We start from the raw sequence: 10265 nt of genomic DNA on the forward strand, positions 1-10265 counted from the left end.
CTGTGTCTGGAAACAGTAGAGTTGGCATTGGTTTTCAGGGTGAAACCCCATACAAACTTGAACCTGTTGATAAGATGAAAATCACATACAAGCCATTGTATGATCAGTTCAAGTATGGCCACTCACATGATATTAGGCACACTTCACATGCTCAAAGTTTTCACATTACACACACTAAGAAGCATGTGACACAACCTAGGAAATATCATGAAACTCACATTAAGAATTATCATGCTGTTCCTCCTATTGCTTACAATGTTAAACCCAAGTTCAATCAGAACTTGAGAAAATCTAACAAGAAAGGACCCAAGAAAATGTGGGTACCTAAGGATAAGATTATTCCTATTGCAGATATCCTTGGCTGCAAAAAGGACAAAGCACAACATGTCGTGGTACCTGGACTCTGGATGCTCACGACACATGACAGGAAGAAGGTCTATGTTCCAAGACCTGGTGCTTAAGTCTGGAGGAGAAGTCAAGTTTGGAGGAGATCAGAAAGGCAAGATAATTGGCTCTGGAACTATAAAGTCTGGTAACTCTCCTTCCATTTCAAATGTACTTCTTGTAGAAGGATTAACACATAACCTCTTATCTATCAGTCAATTGAGTGACAATGGTTATGATATAATCTTTAATCAAAAGTCTTGCAAGGCTGTAAATCAGAAGGATGGCTCAATCCTATTTATCGGCAAGAGGAAGAACAACATTTATAAGACAGATCTGCAAGATCTTATGAGTCAGAAGGTGACTTGTCTTATGTCTGTTTCTGAAGAGCAGTGGGTCTGGCACAGAAGATTAGGTCATGCTAGTTTGAGAAAGATTTCTCAGATTAACAAACTGGATCTTGTCAGAGGACTCCCTAATCTGAAATTCAAATCAGATGCTCTTTGTGAAGCATGTCAGAAGGGCAAGTTCTCCAAACCTGCATTCAAGTCCAAGAATGTTGTTTCTACCTCAAGGCCATTAGAACTCTTGCACATTGATCTGTTTGGCCCAGTCAAAACAGCATTTGTCAAAGGGAAGAAATATGGATTAGTCATCGTAGATGATTATAGCCGCTGGACATGGGTAAAATTCTTGAAACACAAGGATGAGTCTCATTCAGTGTTCTTTGATTTCTGCATTCAGATTCAATCTGAAAAAGAGTGTAAAATCATAAAGGTTAGAAGTGATCATGGTGGTGAATTTGAGAACAGATTCTTTGAAGAGTTCTTCAAAGAAAATGGTATTGCCCATGATTTCTCTTGTCCTAGAACTCCACAGCAAAATGGAGTTGTAGAACGAAAGAATAGGACTCTGCAAGAAATGGCCAGAACCATGATCAATGAAACCAATATGGCTAAGCATTTCTGGGCAGAAGCAATAAACACTGCATGCTATATTCAGAATAGAATCTCTATCAGACCTATTCTAAATAAGACTCCTTATGAATTGTGGAAGAATATAAAGCCCAACATTTCATATTTCCATCCTTTTGGATGTGTATGCTTTATTCTGAACACTAAAGATCATCTTGGTAAGTTTGATTCCAAAGCACAAAAATGTTTCCTTCTTGGATATTCTGAACGCTCAAAAGGCTACAGAGTATACAATACTGAAACATTGATTGTAGAAGAATCAATCAATATCAGGTTTGATGATAAGCTTGGTTCTGAAAAACCAAAGCAGTTTGATAATTTTGCAGATTGTGATATTGATGTATCAGAAGTTGTTGAGCCAAGAAGCAACGCATCAGAAGCAGAGCTTCTCAGAAGCAAAGAATCTGAAGATCAAGTATCAGCTTCTCTGGAGAATCTAAGCATTTCTGAAGAACCATCTGTCAGAAGATCATCCAGACTCATCTCTGGTCATTCAGAAGATGTCATTCTTGGAAAGAAGGATGATCCAATCAGAACAAGAGCATTCCTTAAGAACAATGCAGACTGTCAATTAGGTCTTGTATCTTTGATCGAGCCAACTTCTGTTGATCATGCTCTAGAAGATCCAGACTGGATAATTGCTATGCAAGAAGAACTGAATCAATTTACAAGGAATGATGTTTGGGATCTTGTTCCTAGACCAGATGGATTCAATATAATCGGTACAAAATGGGTCTTCAGAAACAAGCTCAGTGAGAAAGGTGAAGTGGTAGGAACAAAGCCAGACTGGTGGCTCAGGGTTATAGTCAGCAAGAAGGGATTGACTATACAGAAACCTTTGCACCAGTGGCCAGGTTAGAATCTATTCGTCTATTAATTTCATTTGCCACTCAACATAACATCACTCTCTATCAGATGGATGTTAAGAGTGCCTTCTTAAATGGTTATATAGATGAAGAAGTTTATGTCCATCAACCTCCTGGTTTTGAAGACTCTATGTCTCCTAATCATGTTTTTAAACTAAAGAAATCGTTGTATGGATTGAAACAAGCTCCCAGAGCTTGGTATGAACGCTTAAGTTCTTTCCTTCTGGATAATGGTTTCACTAGAGGAAAAGTGGACACTACTCTCTTTTGTAAAACCTTTAAAAGGGATATTTTAATTTGTCAAATATATGTAGATGATATTATTTTTGGAACATCTAATGCTACACTTGGAAAGGAGTTTGCTGAGTCTATGCAGGCTGAGTTTGAAATGAGCATGATGGGAGAACTCAAGTATTTCCTTGGAATACAAATAAATCAAACATCAGAAGGAACGTATGTTCACCAAACCAAGTATGTGAAGGAACTTCTGAAGAAGTTTAATCTTCTAGACTGCAAAGAAGCCAAAACTCCTATGCATCCAACATGCATCCTAGGTAAGGATGAGGTAAGTAAGAAGGTAGATCAAAAGTTATACAGAGGTATGATTGGATCTCTTCTATATTTGACTGCTTCTAGACCTGACATTCTGTTCAGTGTTTGTTTGTGTGCTAGATTCCAATCAGATCCTAGAGAATCTCATTTAACTGCTGTTAAGAGAATTCTAAGGTATCTGAAAGGTACTACTAATGTTGGCTTAGTTTACAGAAAATCTAAAGAATACAACTTAGTAGGATTCTGCGATGCTGACTATGCTGGAGACAGAATTGAAAGAAAGAGTACTTCAGGAAGTTGCCAATTTCTTGGAAGTCATTTGATCTCCTGGTATAGCAAGAAGCAAGCAACTATTGCTCTATCAACAACAGAAGCAGAATATGTCGCTGCTGCTGGTTGCAGTACACAGATGCTCTGGATGAAGAGTCAGCTAGAAGATTATCAGATATATGAGAGTAACATTCCTATATTCTGTGATAATACTTCTGCTTTATGTTTATCTAAGAATCCTATTCTTCATTCAAAAGCTAAACATATTGAGATTAAACATCATTTCATAAGGGACTATGTTCAGAAGGGTGTTCTATCTTTAAACTTTGTGGATACAGACCATCAATGGGCTGATATCTTTACAAAACCCCTGGCTGAAGATAGGTTTAAGTTCATTCTGAAGAACATCAGTATGGATTTATGCCCAGAATGAGAAGATGAGAAGTTCTTATGTATGAGTATCTTCTGAAATGAAAGTGGATTATTTTTTAATCAGAAGTTCTGATTGAAATCTTTTAGAAATTATGATTCGGTTATTACTAACGTTTCATTGTCTAAGTTGATTCAGAACCTCTTTTAAAGCAAAACAGCTGAAACGTTTTATCTCGGGATGGTAAACCTGTCTTTACTGTTCATGGATAAGCGCGCGTGCAGTTGAAGGGACGCCGACCATAGGTAACTGTGCTAGTCACCTCATTTGTCTTTATTATCTCTCCTCATGTCACGTAACATTAAATGCTATCCATCATTTGTTTCATTTTATTTTCTTTTAAATACTCTTCAAACGCTTCTCCTTCCCTCTTATATTTTCTCTATTACACTCTGTCTTTGTTTTCTTTCTCTATCTCTTTGCATTCATATCAAACCCTAGCTGTTCATTATCTGCAAATCCATCATGAACTCTTCATCAAGCCCAGGAAACCATGAAAATGATCAAAACAAAAAGAGAAAAGCTGTTGAAACATCTTCTTCCAAACCCAAAAAGATAAAGATCACCTATGACCCTCTCAAGGTGAATCCATTCGAAGCAAAGTTGTCTGGAAACTATTCTAGACGTGTGTTTCAACCCCCTGGTGAAAGCCCTCCATCATCTCCATCTTCTTCCTCATCTTTTTACCTTCAAGACTCAACTTCCTCTTCATCTAACCTTTCCTCTCCCTCAACCCATTCCAAAGAAATCTCTTCATTTTCACCTGCTGAGAATGTTGTCTCTGATAGAGATTGTGGAAGATCTGCATCAGAATCAAGTCTCCCTGACCCCTCGCCTGGAAGCCCAAGAAGCAGTCAATGATGCGTTTCACTCCTTCATGGCAAGGAAAACTGCAAATTATGACAGGGTTCAAGACATGCTGGCGCAGATTTTGTCTTAGCTAGGGTCTTAGTCTTTGGTCTTAGTAGTTTTCTTTCCTTGTTGCATCTGCTTGTTAAACATCTTCTCATGTAATATCTTTTGATTATCAATGAAAAGTTTCTTTGTTTTGCATTTCATTGATTTTGTTTGTCGTTTTATACATCTGAATCTTTTGATATATTCTTTTTGATGTTATGACAAAAAGGGGGAGAAGATAAATGATAAATGATTTGATTAAGCTATCAGTTGCTGGGTAAAGCTCCCACACATTTACTAACAAGAACTGCAAGTTCTATATGGTTTAAGTGTTTTGCAGGTATAAAGAAGTGAAGAGAATCTTCAAAGCACACAAGAAGCAAAACCATAAGAAGCGTTATTCTGTAAAAAGAATAAGCTTATGGAAACTGAAGCAAGCTGAGTGCTGTCAAGCTTCAGAATCAGAAGCACTGATAATAGAATTTGATCCATATTTGTCTATTTGCTCTGACAAAATTCTATTTGCTCTGATACATTATTTTAGCCTATATGGCTCTGATACATATCATGTGTTCTAATATACATTTTATGTTCTGACTCGTTCATGTTGACTTTTGTCGTTTAGTTTTTGTTCTGTAAAATTTCAGGATGTAGAGATGCTCTGATGATGCTCTGGTACATTCAACAATGTTCTGATACAAATCTAGCATGAAGTGATGTTGGTAGAAATTCAAAGCTCTGAAGCTATCCGAGGGAAGCAGAAATCAGAAGCTGTGAATGTTCTAAAGATCCAGAAAACTCAAGTTCTGAAGCTGTCCTAAATGGAAGCATAAATCAGAAGCTGTGAATGTTCTGAAGATCAAAGAAATTCAAGTTCTGAAGGTGTCCTAGATGGAAGCAGGAATCAGAAGTTGTGAATGTTCTGATGATCAAAGAAATTCAAGTTCTGAAGCTGTCCTAAATGGAAGCAGGAATCAGAAGCTATGAGTGTTCTAGGGATCTAAAGAAATTCAAGTTCTGAAGCTGTCCAATGGAAGCAGAAGTCAGAAGCTATGAATTCTCTGAAGACAGAAGCTTATGTGATCGTCTCTACCGAAATAATCAGGGAAGTCTTTTATTAAAGTTCTTCGATTATTTATTTCAGGGGGAGATTATTTATCTCAGGGGGAGATTGTTAATCTCAGGGGGAGACATATTCACATGCTTATGCTATAGCTGTGTAATTTGTCTTTTGCCGACTGCTCTTTCTGATCGCAAATTCATATCATTTATATATGTTTTTGTCATCATCAAAAAGGGGGAGATTGTTAGAACAAGATTTGTTCTGATCAATTATCTTAGTTTTGATGATAACAATAATATGAATTTTGCTTAAGATAATATGGTACTCTAATCCAATGCAATTTCCTTTTCAGGAAATATATAAAGAGTATGCATAATTCAGCGCTCAGAAGCTTTGTCTCAAAGGGTTCAGCATGCAACATCAGAACATGGTCTGGCAAGACATCAGAAGATGGTCGAAGCAGAATCAGAACATGGGTCTATGGAAGCATCAGAAGAACATGAGATCAGAAGCACTGAAGTTCTGATGGTATCACGCTCAGAAGCACTTCAAGGTCAGAAGATCAGAAGATGCTTTGCACCAAGCTGTTTGACTCTGATGATATTCAAACGTTGTATTCACAAACATCAGATCAGAAGGAAGTACATGTGGCAGGCTACGCTGACTGACAAAAGGAACGTTAGAAGCTATTAAAGGCAACGTCAGTAGACACAGCGTGAACAAGGCTCGAGGTAGTTGACAAAAGCGTATAACATTAAATGCGATGCTGTACGGAACACGCAAAGCATTAAATGCACTCAACGGTCATCTTCTCCAACGCCTATAAATATGAAGTTCTGATGAGAAGCAAGGTTAACGAACTTACACAATTTCTGTGAATATTAACTTGCTGAAACACTGTTCTATTCGAAGCTCAGAATCTTCATCTTCATCAAAGCTCACTACATTGCTGTTGTAATATATTAGTGAGATTAAGCTTAAATGTTAAGAGAAATATCACAGTTTGTGATTATAGCTTTTAAGAAGCAATTGTAATACTCTTAGAATTGATTACATTAAGTTGTAAGGAACTAGAGTGATCGTGTGGATCAGAATACTCTAGGAAGTCTTAGAGGTTATCTAAGCAGGTTGTAACTAGAGTGATCGTGTGGATCAGAATACTCTAGAAAGTCTTAGAGGGTATCTAAGCAGTTGTTCCTGGAGTGATCAGTGTGTGATCAGAAGACTCTGGAAGACTTAGTTGCTGACTAAGTGGAGAACCATTGTAATCCGTGCGATTAGTGGATTAAATCCTCAGTTGAGGTAAATCATCTCTGCGGGGGTGGACTGGAGTAGTTTAGTTAACAACGAACCAGGATAAAAATAACTGTGCAATTTATTTTTATCGGTCAAGTTTTTAAAGCTACACTTATTCAAACCCCCCCTTTCTAAGTGTTTTTCTATCCTTCAACAGTAACATGCATAAAGTATATTGTTTATCACCCTCATTGTCTTCTTTTACTTTTCAAATTTAGAAGGAAAAAAATAGAGTAAAATAGAAATCTGATTCTCTCTTTTGGCATCGTCGAAGAAATTCCACCAAATCATCATGCATTCCTACTAAACAAATCAAAATGACCAATTCAATCAAAAATATTTGTAGACATAGTTGCACATGTCTGCTCTCTCAATTCGGCAGATAACCCAAGTGCCTCTGGCTGTCTAATCTTCTCAATATTTACACGAATAGCACAGCTTGTACAACAACCTGTCGGAAAAAGAGTCAAATAAAAAAAATCATGACATTGTTTTGAATGAGCTTGGCTCACTAAGAAAACTTCAGACCGCTTAGTGTTTCATTAGCAGAGCTGCATGGGAAGAATAATCGATATTAGTGATAAAAGAAACAAAGAACGGTTAAGACGTTCGATGATTTCAAGTAATGAATTGTACAATCCAAATACAAATCAGAGAATAATTCAAAAGGGAAAACCAGAATCACTCTTCAACGATCCTTTATCGAAACCCATAAAATCTTGACACCTAAACAACAATCACAAAGAGATAGATAGAAAGAGGTGAATTCAAACTTCACATTATGAATCATGACATGATTCATCGATGTTATCGATTGCAGATACAACTATGGCAGAAAGCAACAAATTCCCAATTAAAACATGTCAAGAATTTGTTTAGGCAAACTCACAACATTACCTTTCACAGTTAGTCATTTCTTCATCAACATTCTCCTTACATGATATTATGCAAGCTTCAAGACCAACCCCTCCAACTGCGTCAATAAGTTCCTTAACCCCGTTGCCAATTACCACTGATGAAGGAACTTTTTTTGGATATGAGGCTTCAGAATTTACAGCCCTTGAACTCCAACCTGCATGCTCAGACTCAGTAATAGTATTTAAGATTGTATGATAGACAACAGAAAGACTGGGTTGATTACAGAGGTGTATTTTAATAAAACAGTGGGTTGATTAAAAAAAGATAGACAGCAGAAATGAGAAGACAAAAAAACCAAGGATATTTAGCTTTAACATGTTCAAACCAAGAGCAAAAGCAAATAAATCAGATATAATCCAGAAAGATTACATGTAACATTTCCCGAGTAAGTATGTACCAAATGTATTTTGATCATTATGCACAATAATATATCAAAAGTTACTTTTATTATTCTGCAGTACTTTAGAACATAAATTTACAAACCCAAACATTAAATCTTGAAAAATAAAAAAATAAGCATTTATAATCATAGACATAGATATAAAAAGGAGTATTTCGATATTATTGATGCGTTTAACCATGGACTATTGTCGATGAGACCGTAACTTCAAGAAGACTTATTCTCATACATCAAAATTTACATATCATTTTTTTATGTCCAGATACTTTTTCATCTTAAGACTAAGCCCTAACCAAATGACTTTTGAGTTGGCTAATGGCCTAGTTTCTTTCACTCTGCTCCAATGCCACTACTGCAACGTTGGTTTCATTGCTCAAAATTTTGGTTAACTTAGAGGGTTGCATCTCATATAGCACTACAAATGGAGTATTTCCCGTTGACACATGAAATGAAATGTTGTGTTATACAGAAAATCTACTCACTGGACTCAATGAGCCCAATTACAGGGTTGTATCAAATTTCAAATAACATTTCAACTTACATGCATATCATCAAGCTTCCAGATAGACTCCGCCTAAAAAAACTCATCCGATACCAATGCTCTGAGATCAGCATCAGTAATCCTCTAATATACAAAACAAAAGCAAGTTATCAGAACATATCCAACAAATACGGAACTCAGTATTCGTAGATTTTATACAAACAAAAAGGAGATGGAGTAGTCACTAATGGTTTCATTTATTACTGGTTATTAATTTCTTGATTTAAATATACAACTTATCAAAAGACAATTAAACCCAATTCGTTGACTGAGTCAACGAAATGGAACAGGATAAATTCATCAGCTCTTATATACCTTATTTTGCTGAGCCACAACTCTGAAACGTCAAAACAAACTCTCAGTTTGGTCGTTTTTAAGTTCATATACAAGCTGAAACAATAGAGGGTAACTCGTAAAACTGAAGAAACCATTCCAAAGACCATTAGCCATAATAAAAATGTATGTATACCTCTTCAAATCGCTTTCTCAAAGCATTGTGTCTGCTGCATCATTAGGAGCACAAGTTTTTGTTTGGAGTACAAAGTGTAAGTGTGGTCCATAACAGTAAAAAATTGAAAGAAGATGCATGGGGAGATGATTAGTATATCATTAGTACTTCTTGAATTTTCGTAGCTTTTAAGTCCAGTCATTGTATCAATAAGAATCAATGGATTGTATGCTTTGTTTGTTGTTCGCACAGATAGCTGTATAAACCAAACCAAAACATTGAATCATATCTTCAATTTCAAACCAAAAAGTTAAAAATCATAAACATAATGCAAAGAAATATATACAAACACAGACGAAACAAAAATTAAAAATTACCTCAGCGAGCCTAGCCATATGATGTTTAGAAAAAGTTCTTGATTCTTGGGCTGAGGAATGTGAGGGGGTATTTTTGGTTCCTCGAATCTTGCTACTAAAAGTAAGTTAATAAGAGGAAGTGAGTCAATAGGAAGCAATGCCACAGGATCCCTAGGTCTCTCCTAGGTGGAGGCTTAAATGGTATATCAATAGGCAATTGTACATGCATTCCAGGTTTTTAACCAAGCGGAATGGAAAAATTGGGAGGAAGAAAATTGTTTCTGCGACAGCGTGACTGCCGCCACGCTTACGACGAAAGCAAGTTGATTAGCCTGCATAAATACAAAACATCATTAAAACATTATCGAACAAACAAAAATTCTGAAACATTATAGCTTTCATTCTCAATGAATATTTTATAATCGAAGCACAATATTTAATTAGATCAATAATTGAATTTAGAAAACTTCTCCATCCCGTATGAGGCGAGAAACATTTCCTCAGTTGTTGCATTCTTCTGCCATTCATTCAGCTCTGGTGATATTATTTTATAGCAACATTCCCTTGGTAGATGAATCCTCAGTTCTCTCTTTTGCAGGTTTTGAAAGTGCAGAATTTTCCATGGGAAAATTCGCAGCAAAATCCGCGGCAGAATTGGTAGATGAATCCGCAGGAAACAAGGTAAGAGATGATGAATAGTGCATTTGGACCATGAAGCACGCGTGTGAGTCCGTGAATGGTGGGTCAGCGAGTCAAATTCATCCCCTCAGCCTTATTGGACGGTCAACTTTCTCTGGGCCCTGCGTTTACTTTTTCCATTAAGTTCTATTCTTTCTTTATATTATATTTCAGTCTTTTATATTAACAAAG

General features: G+C 36.4%; 1 long non-coding RNA gene across 3 annotated transcripts; it reads right to left on the bottom strand.

Moving 5' to 3' along the window:
• Positions 1 to 6888: 6888 nt before the first annotated feature.
• On the bottom strand, positions 6889 to 9956 carry LOC131616898 (uncharacterized). Of its 3 annotated transcripts, XR_009288308.1 has the most exons (7): positions 9619 to 9956; positions 9417 to 9510; positions 9061 to 9295; positions 8907 to 8981; positions 8592 to 8675; positions 7630 to 7804; positions 6889 to 7283 (listed from the first exon to the last, which is right to left on the bottom strand). It is a non-coding gene; the product is annotated as an uncharacterized LOC131616898 (long non-coding RNA). The 3 variants fall into 3 exon arrangements; XR_009288307.1 differs by having other exon boundaries at positions 6889 to 7183; positions 9417 to 9956; XR_009288306.1 differs by having other exon boundaries at positions 9417 to 9956.
• Between the last annotated feature and the right edge of the window lie 309 nt (positions 9957 to 10265).

Source organism: Vicia villosa, linkage group LG7 (genome assembly GCF_029867415.1).
Source record: "Vicia villosa cultivar HV-30 ecotype Madison, WI linkage group LG7, Vvil1.0, whole genome shotgun sequence".
Classification (NCBI taxonomy): domain Eukaryota; kingdom Viridiplantae; phylum Streptophyta; class Magnoliopsida; order Fabales; family Fabaceae; genus Vicia; species Vicia villosa.